At 43.0% G+C, this 12,126-nt stretch overlaps 1 protein-coding gene across 3 annotated transcripts in view; it reads left to right on the top strand.

Annotated features, from left to right (window-relative positions):
* Positions 1-12,126, top strand: part of NEDD9 (neural precursor cell expressed, developmentally down-regulated 9) — a 201,860-nt gene that overhangs the window by 172,265 nt on the left and 17,469 nt on the right. The gene's annotated exons all lie outside the window — the stretch shown is intronic.

Here is a 12,126-nt window from a genome sequence, read left to right as displayed (position 1 = left end):
CTTTGAACTACCATGTGCTGAGTATGGTTGATTTCCAGCCCTCCTAAGTTCCTGTGTCATCCTGGGTTACATTGGTTGTTAAACTGTTTCTCTCCATCTTTCTCATACATTAGCTTCTAAGCCTTCAGTCTGTGCTCAAATAGTTTCCTATCTTTTCTGTTTCTTCATGGAGTGGAACAGACACCAAATCTCGTACAAGCCTGATGATGCAACAAGGATACTTCCTTGGCCAAAAGCTGAATCATGACCTCGGTGGCCTGGCTGAACAAGGAACCCACCCAAAGTAGTGAGAGTGAGGAAACTGGGAGTAGGTCATGCTGACCAACTCATTCTGTAGAGTTGTCAGCTTAGTTTGACTCATTTAAAATGCATAGATACTAGTGCAATTGGAATGAAGCCATCCTCCTGTCCTTCAAGTCATTCTTATAATAATGCCTGAGGTAGTGGGTGAAAACAGTGGAACCTGGATATTTAAGAAGGAATTAACTTAAAAATACAGTGTGGGGGGGGGCTCTGCAACACCCTGTATAATCCCAAATACTTTAGCAATTTGAGGTCAATAGAAATTCACTAATTGAACAATGAATGTTGAGCATCTAATATATTTTTGATGCTTGTGATACAGTGATTAATTAAAGATAAAGCCCTGGTGATGCTTACATTGCTGTGGGGGAGACAGAAGCAACCAAGAGAATGCTAGGTAGGGACATGTGTTATCAGGAAAATAATGTCAGTGGACTGATCGGGGTAATATCCACAACCAAGATAATGCTTATGTGAACATCACAAGGGAGGGATTTCCTCTTTCATTTACTGGCAAATGCCAGTGGGTCCTGCAAGGTTTGATATTAGGAATGAACCACTTTAACTGGATAAGAAGATATCCCTGAATTACAAGAGGAAAGATGCAATTACATACCAGAAAGAGCTTGTTGACCCTTAGAACACTAGCTATAGATCTGCCCTGTCCCAAGTAAATCTAATATGAAATCTGATTTTACAAACCTCTGTAAATTAGGGAGTATCTATTTGATGCTATAAGAATCCTCGGTTGAAAAAAAGGATTCCTTTAACAACGAAAGCACTAATGCATTTTTGGGTACATGGAGAGAGGCAGCCTAGAGACCCAGGATCAGGATAGTGCAGAAAGCCCTTGGTGTTTGGCAGGGGATGTGCCAGGGCCACCACCCTCCTGCCTTCCCCATGCTGGCCATGTCACCACCCCAGACCCTGACTGTGCGGGTGGATTCCTTTAAACAACAAAAGCACTAATGCATTTTTGAATCACCTTTTTATATAAAAAGCATGTTTTACAAAATAATTCTCAAGAGCACGCATGTGGCATGAGCTGAGTGTATGTTCCTTAAGAGGGATTCCTCAAGGGTGGTTCACAGCTTTTAGACTTGTACTGCCCATGACAATGATGCCTGCCTATAGGTGATAAACTGACCTGTGGCTTTTCAGTCTTCTTTGTCCTAGGAATTGTACATTCAAAGGGAAAACGAAACCTGGCCTCTATCTCCAGAGGGGAAAAAACAGTTGAAAAGTGTAACTATAAATAAATAACTTCTCTCATTCTTAGTCCTGGTTGTTTGCACCTTAAAAATAGCTCTCCCACATCTGAGCCAGTGTGAGGCAGATGGGGAGGCCAGAACAGGAAATGCTTGGCAGAGAGGTGGTGGGCTCTAAACTTGCATCACGGTTGACTTTGGCAGGAAGGTAGCGTGTTTTCCTTTTCAGACCCAACCTTTTCAGCTCCAAGTGGGAGAAGCCTACGCCTTGAGATTTCTTCCCCTTGCATCTGCTGGGACTGCCCTGCAGGCTTCCCCCATGGCTCCCTGTCCTTCTAGAGGGCAGAAATTTTGACTCATCTTCCCTTGGATTGATGTCAAAGGGCTTGGGTGCTGGGGTGACCCTCAGGCACTCACATTCCATGTTTTGTTTTACTTTCTTTAAGTCTACACTCAGTAGAACATTTTCTGTTTAGCAAAAGGTAGATGAGTCCTGCAGGAGGAAATCAGCTTCTGAAAATGACCTGTGCCAGCCCTTCCAGGAGTTGCAGCCAGGGCTGAAGAGTAGGTCATGCCTGAAGCATCGCACAGTCAGGGTCTGGGGTAGTGACATGGCCAGGATGGGGAGAGCAAGAGGGTGGCCCTGGCACCTTCCCTGCCAAATACCAATGGCTTCTCCACAGTATCCTGATCCTGGGTCTCTAGGCTGCCTCTCTCCATGTACCCTAGACCAGTGGTTCACACCCATGGGAGTGTGGCAGCCTCTTCCTTTCTTTTCACTCTTCCTCACTTCTCTTCTCTCTCTCTCTCCCCTCTCCTCTTTCCCTCCTTCCCTCTTCCTTCTTTCCTCCTTTCCTCCGTTCCTTCCTTTCTTTCATAGTGGAGATGGCTTATCTGCTAGGAGGTGATTTTAGCCTTCCTGGCAATTGCAACTGCTTTAAAAAACATCTGTCAACATCTTCCTGAGTATAGGATATTCTCAGTGGGTGGGAATCATTCTAATGACTTAAGCCTAGGCCCTAGGCGATAATCCCAGCGCACTGGGGATCAGGCGTGGCTTATTCATTTTTCTGAGTTTGCATTTTAGCAGTTTTACTGACTTGCTTAATGAAGCCATTTGCTCATTTTCTCTTTAAATATTTCATCTGTAAGATAATAGTGAGCCCAGAACTAGATATGCTTGATAGTTTAAGCTATGGTCTTTAAAAGCTCTTGAATAAGAAAATGAGGAGGCAGTGGAATCTTATTCTGAACCACCGGGGTGGGGTTTAAAAATGTTAATGGGCATAGAATCACCCCTAGAGGTAGGGACAGTGAGTTTAAATGCAGATTCCCAGGTCTTTCCCTCAGAGAAGCTAATCCAGTAGGTCTGGTTTGGGGCCCAGGAATCTGGATCGTTGAGCTCCTTGCATAGTTTTGGGGGTGGTGGCCTAGGACTAGATCTCGAGAAACACTGTAAAGGGACCATGAAGGAGCTGGGACATGTTCCAATCTGATTATGATGTGGGACTTTCCATAGTTCAAAATTCTCTTGATTTTGCTACAGACTGTGGGCTTTGGAAGTTTTATCCAGCACTGCTTTTTTCTACTAATGAATCACTTAAGGAAAAAAAAGAAACAAACAAACAAAAGAGACAGTGGGCCGGGCGCGGTGGCTCAAGCCTGTAATCCCAGCACTTTGGGAGGCCGAGACGGGCGGATCACGAGGTCAGGAGATAGAGACCATCCTGGCTAACACGGTGAAACCCCGTCTCTACTAAAAATAAATAGAAAAAACTAGCCGGGCGAGGTGGCGGGCGCCAGCAGTCCCAGCTACTCAGGAGGCTGAGGCAGGAGAATGGCGTGAACCCGGGAGGCGGAGCTTGCAGTGAGCTGAGATCCGGCCACCGCGCTCCAGCCTGGGCAACAGAGCGACACTCCGTCTCAAAAAAAAAAAAAAAAAAAAAAGACAGTGAATTCTGCCTTCTATCACTTCAGCTTTGCTCTCTTGGAAACTCCAACCTCTACCCACCCTCTTTTATCCCCTCCACACTAACTGACATTCATCACTTATTAAATCAGCATTTAGAGAAAGAAATATGTCATAAAATCCCCATCCTTTTAGGAAACAAGCAGACAGTATGAGAACTGTGGAGAGAGTAAGGCCTTCAGGGTTCAGCTGATGCTGGGTTGTTTCTCCATAGCTGTATATCCTTTGGTAAGTTACCGACCATCTCTAAGCCTTGGTTTCTTCATCTGTGTTATGGGAACGATCCTAACTACTTCATAGGGCTGTCATGAGAATTAAATGGAAGTATACATAGAAAGTCCCTGACTCAGTGCTTAGCATGGCAGGGGCTTAAAAGAATGCATTCCCCTCACCTTGCGCTTCCTTTCTCAGAGTTTATTTTCTACTACATCAGCCCTGTTGTGTTTCTTACTACACACCGAAGGTACAAGTGCTTTCTTGCTAACACATAATGCTGTGCTTTTTGAGTGTGTGGCTTTCTCTTTGGTTCTACAAGAATTCTGCAAAGGGTGGAAAAAAACTCTCCAAGTTATCTGAAAACCATATACGCTGACACCTTTACTTAATTTCATTGGTCGTTTTCACTCTGGGTTTTGTGCACAGGGCCGTTTTATCCATTAGACATTGTAGGCAACATGCCCAATGCCTATAAGAATGTTTGAGAGCTGAATAAAAGATCTTTTGGCTCTAAAATATGAAACACAAAAACTGCAAAACAGAAATTAATAAACATTTAAGCCAATGTCTAGGAAACCATAGCATGTCTACCCCATTAATTCTTCTATTTAGGGCTCATAACTATTTCATCATATTAGAAAATAATATGTAGGTTATATTTTTCTCACTTAGCAAAGATTTCTAAATATGCATCGTGATTGCCAAGAACCCATAGGCAATCCTAAATTAAATGAGTTACTCATAGTCGAATAATTTGAAAAGCTGAATTATAAAAGAAGAAAAAAGTTTTCAATTTTTAACAGCAAAAGTTCTACTTACTATGGGATTATGGTTTGGGGTAAATGAAACCTACAAATGTTCAAACCCAAAGGCCTAAAAAGATCTAAAATCGTCTCGTTTCTCTGCTTCAAAGATCAGTGAAATTGTCACCTGAGCTTATTCATTTCACGGTTGATCTGCATGGGAAATTATGTGTGCTTCTCTGATTATTCTTTGGATGTGTCGCTTTTATTCTAACTGCTGGAACTATTTGTTGTACCTCTTTCTGAAGATCAGTTTGGGGCTAAATTACAAGCTCCATCAATGCAGGGGCCATGGCTACCTCCTGACTGCTTATAGGCTGAGCACTTGGTAGAGCATCAGCCCACAGATAGCAGCCCAGTGAACCAACGAACAAGGTGGAAGCGAGAATCAAAGTGTTAAATTAGAGTTAACCTTTAATTAACTGAAAGGTGGTTCTGATCTTATCACACATCCACCCTCACACGCTGCTGCTCCAATCCCATGGTCCAGCTCATTACTATCTGGTATGAGAGGTGTCAGATTATATACAGTCACTTCCCCTCGCTGAAGGACCTTTCAGAATGTCACTGCCTGTGTGCTGTAAGCGTAATTATTCATACACAATAAATGAGTACCTTGAGGCAAAGCATGAGTGATATAAAGTTGGGCTTATCTGAGAGTTTAACTTCTGTGCATTTTGCCCAATTTAGACAAGATTAGTTAACTCCTCTGTGGTCACCTAAGGGGGAAAACTAGCCTTTTTTTTTTTTTTTTTGAATCAGGGTCTCGCTTTGTCACTCAGGCTGAAGTGCGGTGGCGCCATCTTGGCTTACTGAAACTTCCGGTTCCCGGGTTCAAGCAATTCTCATGCCTCAGCCTGCCCAGTAGCTGGGACTACAGGCATGCGCTACCAAGCCTGGCTAATTTTTGTGCTTTTAGTAGAGACGGGGTTTAGCCACGTTGGCCAGGCTGTTCTTGAACTCCTGACCTCAAGTGATATGCCCAATTCAGGTTCCCAGAGTGCTGGGATTAATAGGCATAAGCCACTGTGCCCGGCCTGACTCTTTCCTCTGAGGAGCAGAACTTCCTTTCCATATGTGATGATTTACCTAAAATGCCTTTCCCATCTATTCTCCCAGTGAACTCCTATCCGTTCTTTAAAACCCACTCCAAGGTTCATCCCCTTCATGAAGCTTCCTCCCAGCAACCCAGCAGTTTCTCCCTTCTCTATGGTCCCAGAATATGTTGTATATTTCACTGATCTCAAGAGCTTCTTAAAAATGGAATGGTCTGACATAGCAATGCGTGTGATGGTCTAGACTGGGGTAAGTATTGCTTTGAGGTGGCACTTGGAAAACTCAAGTAGTATTGAGATTTACCAAGATCCTATGACATCATCTTTAAGGACCATTTTCTACCTTCCAAAATGGGTCACAGCCAAATGTTGGCAGGAAATGATTCGAAGGTTTTAGCCAGGTCTTCCAGGCTCATTCCTGAAAGGTAATGTAAGAAACAGAAATAGATTAGCTACAATGTTTGTACCTTCCTAGACACTGAGTCATCACAAATTACACACATACACGTACATACACATACACACACACACACGCAGACACCCGTAAGCTGTTGGCTAAGGAACAAGGACTTCCCTTATTGGAATTTGAGGCATTGTGAAATCTGGTTGCCCAGAGCGACACTCAGATACTAGGCAACTAAGTGCTATATATTAGCAGCATGACTTGTCTAACAACAAGCAAAAAATAGGTTTAGAGGAAATGAAAGCTTCCAGAAAAGTTAAACCCTGACTTCACCTCACTTTCTCCTATTCCCTGCCTATACACACACAAAATACATACACACCCAAAAAATACTTCTAGGGCAGAGGGTACTTCAGTTTCTTCATTTGTAAATCAATAAAATACAACTATGTTCCAGAATTGTACGTTTCTACATAAAGATAATCCTAATTTAAATGAATTGTTTGCCTCGATACATGGTTTACAGGGCTATGCAGAGAACTGAACTTGCCATCTAAAATGTCACCCCTGAAGTTTCAAGATATATTTTAATATTACACAAAACTGGAGGTCATTCAGCACTTGAAGGGCAGGACTTTATGAGCTCACTTTGAAAATGAGAAGTATCTTTTCTCAAACAAGTCACCAAAGCCAAAGCAATGAGCAAACTGTAACACCCCTCCTTAAAAATTAACAAAGGTCCTTTTTGTTTGGCCAGTGCCAAAGCCTTCAAACTCAATTGCACTTCGTTCTAAAGTTTATAGATAATGCATATTTCTAAGAGTGCATTAGTAACTTCTTATAAACCCACACCAAAGCAAACAGAGGTTAACCATGCTTTTTTAATGATTTCATGCTAAGTGACTGTGCTTATCAGAGTGAAGAGGTAAGAGACTGCTTTAATATGACGTCTGGCTAAGTAGGAGAACACTGTATTTGTGTGAGAGAGAGAGAACAGAATAAATTTATTTATTTAATTTCATGATAAAACAAACAATATTGGTTGAACACATCTTTTTTTGAAACAGAGTTTCACTCTTGTTGTCCAGGCTGGAGTGCAATGGTGCAATCTCGGCTCACTGCAATTTCTGCCTCCCGGGTTCAAGTGATTCTCCTGTCTCAGCCTCCTGAGTAACTGGGATTACAGGTGCCCACCACCACGCCAGCTAATTTTTGTATTTTTAGTAGAGATGGGGTTTCATCATATTGGTCAGGCCGGTCTTAAACTCCTGACCTCAGGTGATCTGCCCACGTCGGCCTCCCAAAGTGCTGGGATTACGGACATGAGCCACCGCGCCCAGCCTGGTTGTACAAATCTTTAAAAAAAGACTTGCTTGAATACATCGTGCAAATGCAGAACTAGAAACTGTCAGCAATCAAAAGCACTTCATTCTAACTAGCTGTGCCTTAAACGTTGTCAAGATAACTTCTAGAGAGACGTGCTGCTCCTGTTTAAAGTGTGTCAATGCCACTCACATAGGACAATGTGTGTTCTTCAAAAGTCGGATGTAGGCCGGGCGCGGTGGCCCATGCCTGTAATTCCAGCACTTTGGAAGGCCGAGGTGGGTGGATCACCTGAGGTCAGGAGTTCGCAACCAGCCTGACCAATATCATGAAACCCCGTCTCCACTAAATACAAAAAAATTAGCCGGGCATGGTGGTGCATGCCTGTTAATCCGAGTTACTTGGGAGGCTGAGACAGGAGAATCGCTTGTACCTGGGAGGCAGAGGTTGCAGTGAGCTGAGATCACGCCATTGCACACCAGCCTGGGCAGCAAGAGCAAAACTCCTTGTCAAAAAAAAAAAAAAAATAGGATGTAACTCCACTAACATTTGAAGAGTACCAAGGAGTCCTCTCTTTAAAGGGATCCCACAGTATATTAGTTTTTTGAAGCAAAGAAGCCTTTAGCAATGCCACAATCATCTCTGATTTATTTGATTAATTTTTTTAATACTTGGTTTTCTTAAAGCATGGCACACTTAAACCAGTTATTTGTTGAAAGAGTTTTTGTTTTCAAAGTCACCATCAATTGAATGTGCAGCCTTCAGTGGTGTCATTACCCCATGCTTCCGTCTCATTTTGCAAGATAGTTTTAGAACCAGAGTGGGGGTGACCCCAAGGCAGCTCGAGCCTTGGCTCCATGTTAGGGATCCTAGAGAAGTACTACCACCTGATCCTCTCCACAGCCTCGTGAGGTGCACCTCACAAGCATTCACTGTTCAGAGGAGGGAACTGAGGTCTGAGAAGGAAATTCACTTGCTGAAGTTAACTTGCTGCCTCCAGTGAGAGGATTGATATTTGAGCCCACGTCTGTCTGACTCCAATGCTAATGATTTTTACATCCCGGCTGAAGGATGATGTTGCCAAGCCCTTAAAGAAGAAGGCATATTTGGACACCTCATAAGCAATTTGGGTGCTAAATCATACCCTGTTGGCAGGATGAATTAAAGTTGCTGCCCAGGGCTCCCACCTCAGGTCCAGGGAGTAGCCTCAATGCTGAGGGAATCTGAATTAAGGAGCATGGAAGCTCCTCCCACCCAGCTGTAGTGGGCAGTTTCAGAGTGGGCTGATCCAGGAGTCCCGAGAAGGTCACTAGGGTGATGTCTAGACTCCAGTACCACTGAGAATGTTGCTATGTTGGCTTTCTCTGCCACATGGAAAGATTGTCTTTTCTTTTCTTTTTTTTTTCTTTTTTTTTCTTTTTGAGACAGAGCCTCGCTCTGTTGCCCAGGCTGGAGTGCAGTGGCGCGATCTCGGCTCACCACAACCTCCACCTCCTGGGTTCAAGTGATTCTCCTGCCTTAGCCTCCCGAGTAGCTGGGACTATGGATGTGCACCACCATGCCTGGCTAATTTTTGTATTTTTATTAGAAATGAAGTTTCACCACGTTGGCCAGGCTGGTTTCAAGCTCCTGACCTCGTGATCTACCCACCTCGGCCTCCCAAAGTGCTGGGATTATAGGCATGAGCCACCACGCCTAGCCTAAGACTGTCTTTCCAAATGACTTCAAATTCCTCCAAATGGGTAACTTCATTTAACCAGGTGGAGGCACCTCCCAAAACACAAGTTACCCAGTTTTCAAGTTGTGGCTGTCATATAGGGAAGTACCTTTTTTAAAGAGAATTTACTTGTGAAATTAGAAAAGTAGTAGGTTTCTGGAAAATGTCTAACATGTATTGCTAGTGTAGGCCGCAGGGCATCGAGAAAGGTATACCGCAGCACTGCTGGCCCAGCTAACCAACGATCTCCTTCACTTCTCTGTCATTAATAGCCCGAGTAACTAACTCCACTTGAGTTCCCTCAACTGTGAAATAGCAAGTGACGCTCGATTATCTCTAATGATCTTTGCTAAAATTTTATGATGCAGATATCCTTATCTGATTCTTTCTCAGAATCACTTTAACAGTTTAATAAAAATGGCCTGACATCAAGAGTCTTTTTTTTTTTTTAAAGAAAAGATACTCAAGCATTGATTATAAATTTCAACTTGACCCTTAAGTTTTTGCAGGTTTTTCCCACTCTTCCTTTAGGATCCAGCCCACCATCCCATCCAGAACCACAGTGCACTTTGGAAGACAGAGCTGTGCCAAAAGACAGCGGGAGCAGGCAGGGACACAAGGAGGCAGGGGCTGGAGTGTGCTGAGCCAGTGAGAATCAGTCTTTGACAGACCCAGGTCCTGGACCCAAAAAAACTTCCAGAGTTCCCCACTAAGGAGCACCCTCATCCCTGTTTTGTTACCGAGAGCTAAGAAAGCACTTCATCCTGGAACTCATTGTTTTCTGCCCATTTTCCCCTATTTAATCCTATTGGATTTTGCAGAAGACATTTTAGGCCTGGTGTCTCTGGACACGACAACCACCTTCAGAGCAGGCACCAAGTTCTGCCTCATGAGTGGTTGGGCTCATCAGCTACTGCCTCTCTTCTTCCAGCGAAACCATGAGAGTTCTCCTATTTAGGAGGAAATGATACCAATCGGTATGTGGATCCCCAAATTCTCATCTCTCACCTCCTCTCCGTAGTCCCATTCCCATTAGGGCAGTCTGCGGGCATCTCTCTAAAATCCATTTCCCAGTGTAGATGTAGTGCTCAGTGTCCTGTTGAATTTATTTGGACATCAGAAGAGCCAAAATACCTGTGCTTTTTCATAGTTTTCATTCAAAGAACATTTCAGTCCATGAGACAGAAAAAAAAAAAATGGCTTTGCTGTATCCAGCTTGTCACAGGCTTGTATTTGGCATTGTTCTGAGAAAGACCTCAACCACTTGTGAAACCCAGACGTCATTTCCCGTCGTGTTCTTTCATGTTAAATGCTCCTAGCTGCTCACTGGTGCTTGGTCACTCTATAACTAAATATTGCTTTAGCACTTGCTACACAAAGAGCTTCCTGAAAGCAGCAGGGGAGACATGCTAGGGGCTTAACAATCGGGGCACTGTTTCCATTGAGCGGGTTTGCTGCCCAATGCTGTGTCAAATGAAAGTGACCCAAGAGCGCCACTGCTCCACTTCTGAGCTTCCAGTTGTGACTTTTTCCTCGCTGGGGAAAGAAGCTGGCTGTGATTTAGATGTGGCTAGCAAAAGGTTTGGTTCTGGCATAAAATCAGGCGTCAGAACGACTTTGAAAGAAAGTAAATCACCTCCCCAAAATACATGGGAAAAAAACTTCATGAGCACAAGGGAAGCATTTGGAAGGGTTAACCATGGACACGGCTTACGAGAGTGTATTTTTAAGGCCAGACTCAGTTTCATTATATTGTTGCTATGCAAGTAAATAAATGAGCTCACCGCTACACCCAAGCTGGGCAGAACAAATTTACAGAGAATTAATAAATCCAGGGTAGGCAACATTTGGCTTTTCCTCTGGTCATAGAAAAGCAACTAGTACTCTCGGATTTTAAACAGGCAAACCTCTGTAGCTTTACAGTTTCTGAAAACTGGATCCCAGTTCTTATGGGCAGGCAGTGATAATGGTAATGTTTCTTTTCCTCGGGTTTTCTTTAAAGGAAAGGGATCAAATAGTTCATTTAAGACAAAGAGGTTATTATAAAGTCTAATAAATACTGTGGTAGCTCTGTTAATGCTTTTCAAGGGCATTTAAGTGAAAGAAGTCCTTTCCAACAGGCAGTTTTGGAAAGCTAAACACTCTTGTTAATTCATGAAACACAAAGAGAGATAATATAAATAAATCAGGGGCTGGGGAGGAATTAGAGATAGACAGGAAGGAGTCAAATTTTACTTCGCACATATGCCAAGAAAAGTGCAAATACATGACTGTTAATCAGTAAAACATACTTTTAAATTCAGAGAATCATAGGTACTATGAATGGTGAGGTTCTAAATCTGTAATCATTATGGCACATGGACACTTTTTAACTTCTCACCAATTACCCATTGTTATTTCCTGAGCACCTCCTGGGTTACCTAGCTTCTGACTAGGCCTTAGGGAAGGACACAAGAAGCTGATTCCACACATTACTGCCCTACTAAATTCGTGGGTAAACTCCACTGCCAATAATCAAGGCATTATCTATATTGGAGGCAAACAATTGCACAATTCAGGCTATTTGTAATGTTGCTTTGGATTGTAGAGACTTAGAGAATCATGGGACATAGACTCTAGAACAGGTCTGTGTCCCATCATTCTCTTAGAAGAAAACCTTTCAAGTACTATTTCTTATTGTTTTTTAAAATCTTGTTAAAATGACAAAATGTATATATTTTTATAATTTTTAAATTTTTGATGCATACAAAGATAGACACAGATAGATAGATAATGTAGAAGTATAAATAAGAAGTCACTAGAGCATGACCAACTAGCGAACTTACCCAGTCTCCTCTCCATCCCATCTCTCTGTCTCTCATCCACTCCACCCAATTCTTCCTTTCAAAGAGTAGGATTTTTCTGCTTCATTTTTTTACTGCTTTGTTCTTACTTAGGGTTGCTGGAAGCGATGAGAAGTCATGATAAGTAGGTGGGTGACCCACAGGGCTGGCATCAGAAGGAAACATAGCAAAACATCGTAGATATGAGGATTGCTGTGGGGAGAAGGATTGGCCTTTGTGAGTGACAGCTGTCTGCTCCCTTCCCACTTCCCTTAGTGCTCCATTGAGCTAGCAGCACGCAGCTGAG

The sequence above is a fragment of the Trachypithecus francoisi genome, unplaced genomic scaffold, assembly GCF_009764315.1.
Source record: "Trachypithecus francoisi isolate TF-2019V2 unplaced genomic scaffold, Tfra_2.0 Lachesis_group10, whole genome shotgun sequence".
Taxonomy (NCBI): Eukaryota; Metazoa; Chordata; class Mammalia; order Primates; family Cercopithecidae; genus Trachypithecus; species Trachypithecus francoisi.
The sequence above is the reverse complement of the archived record's forward strand: the minus strand, read 5'-3'. Positions and strand labels throughout refer to the sequence as shown.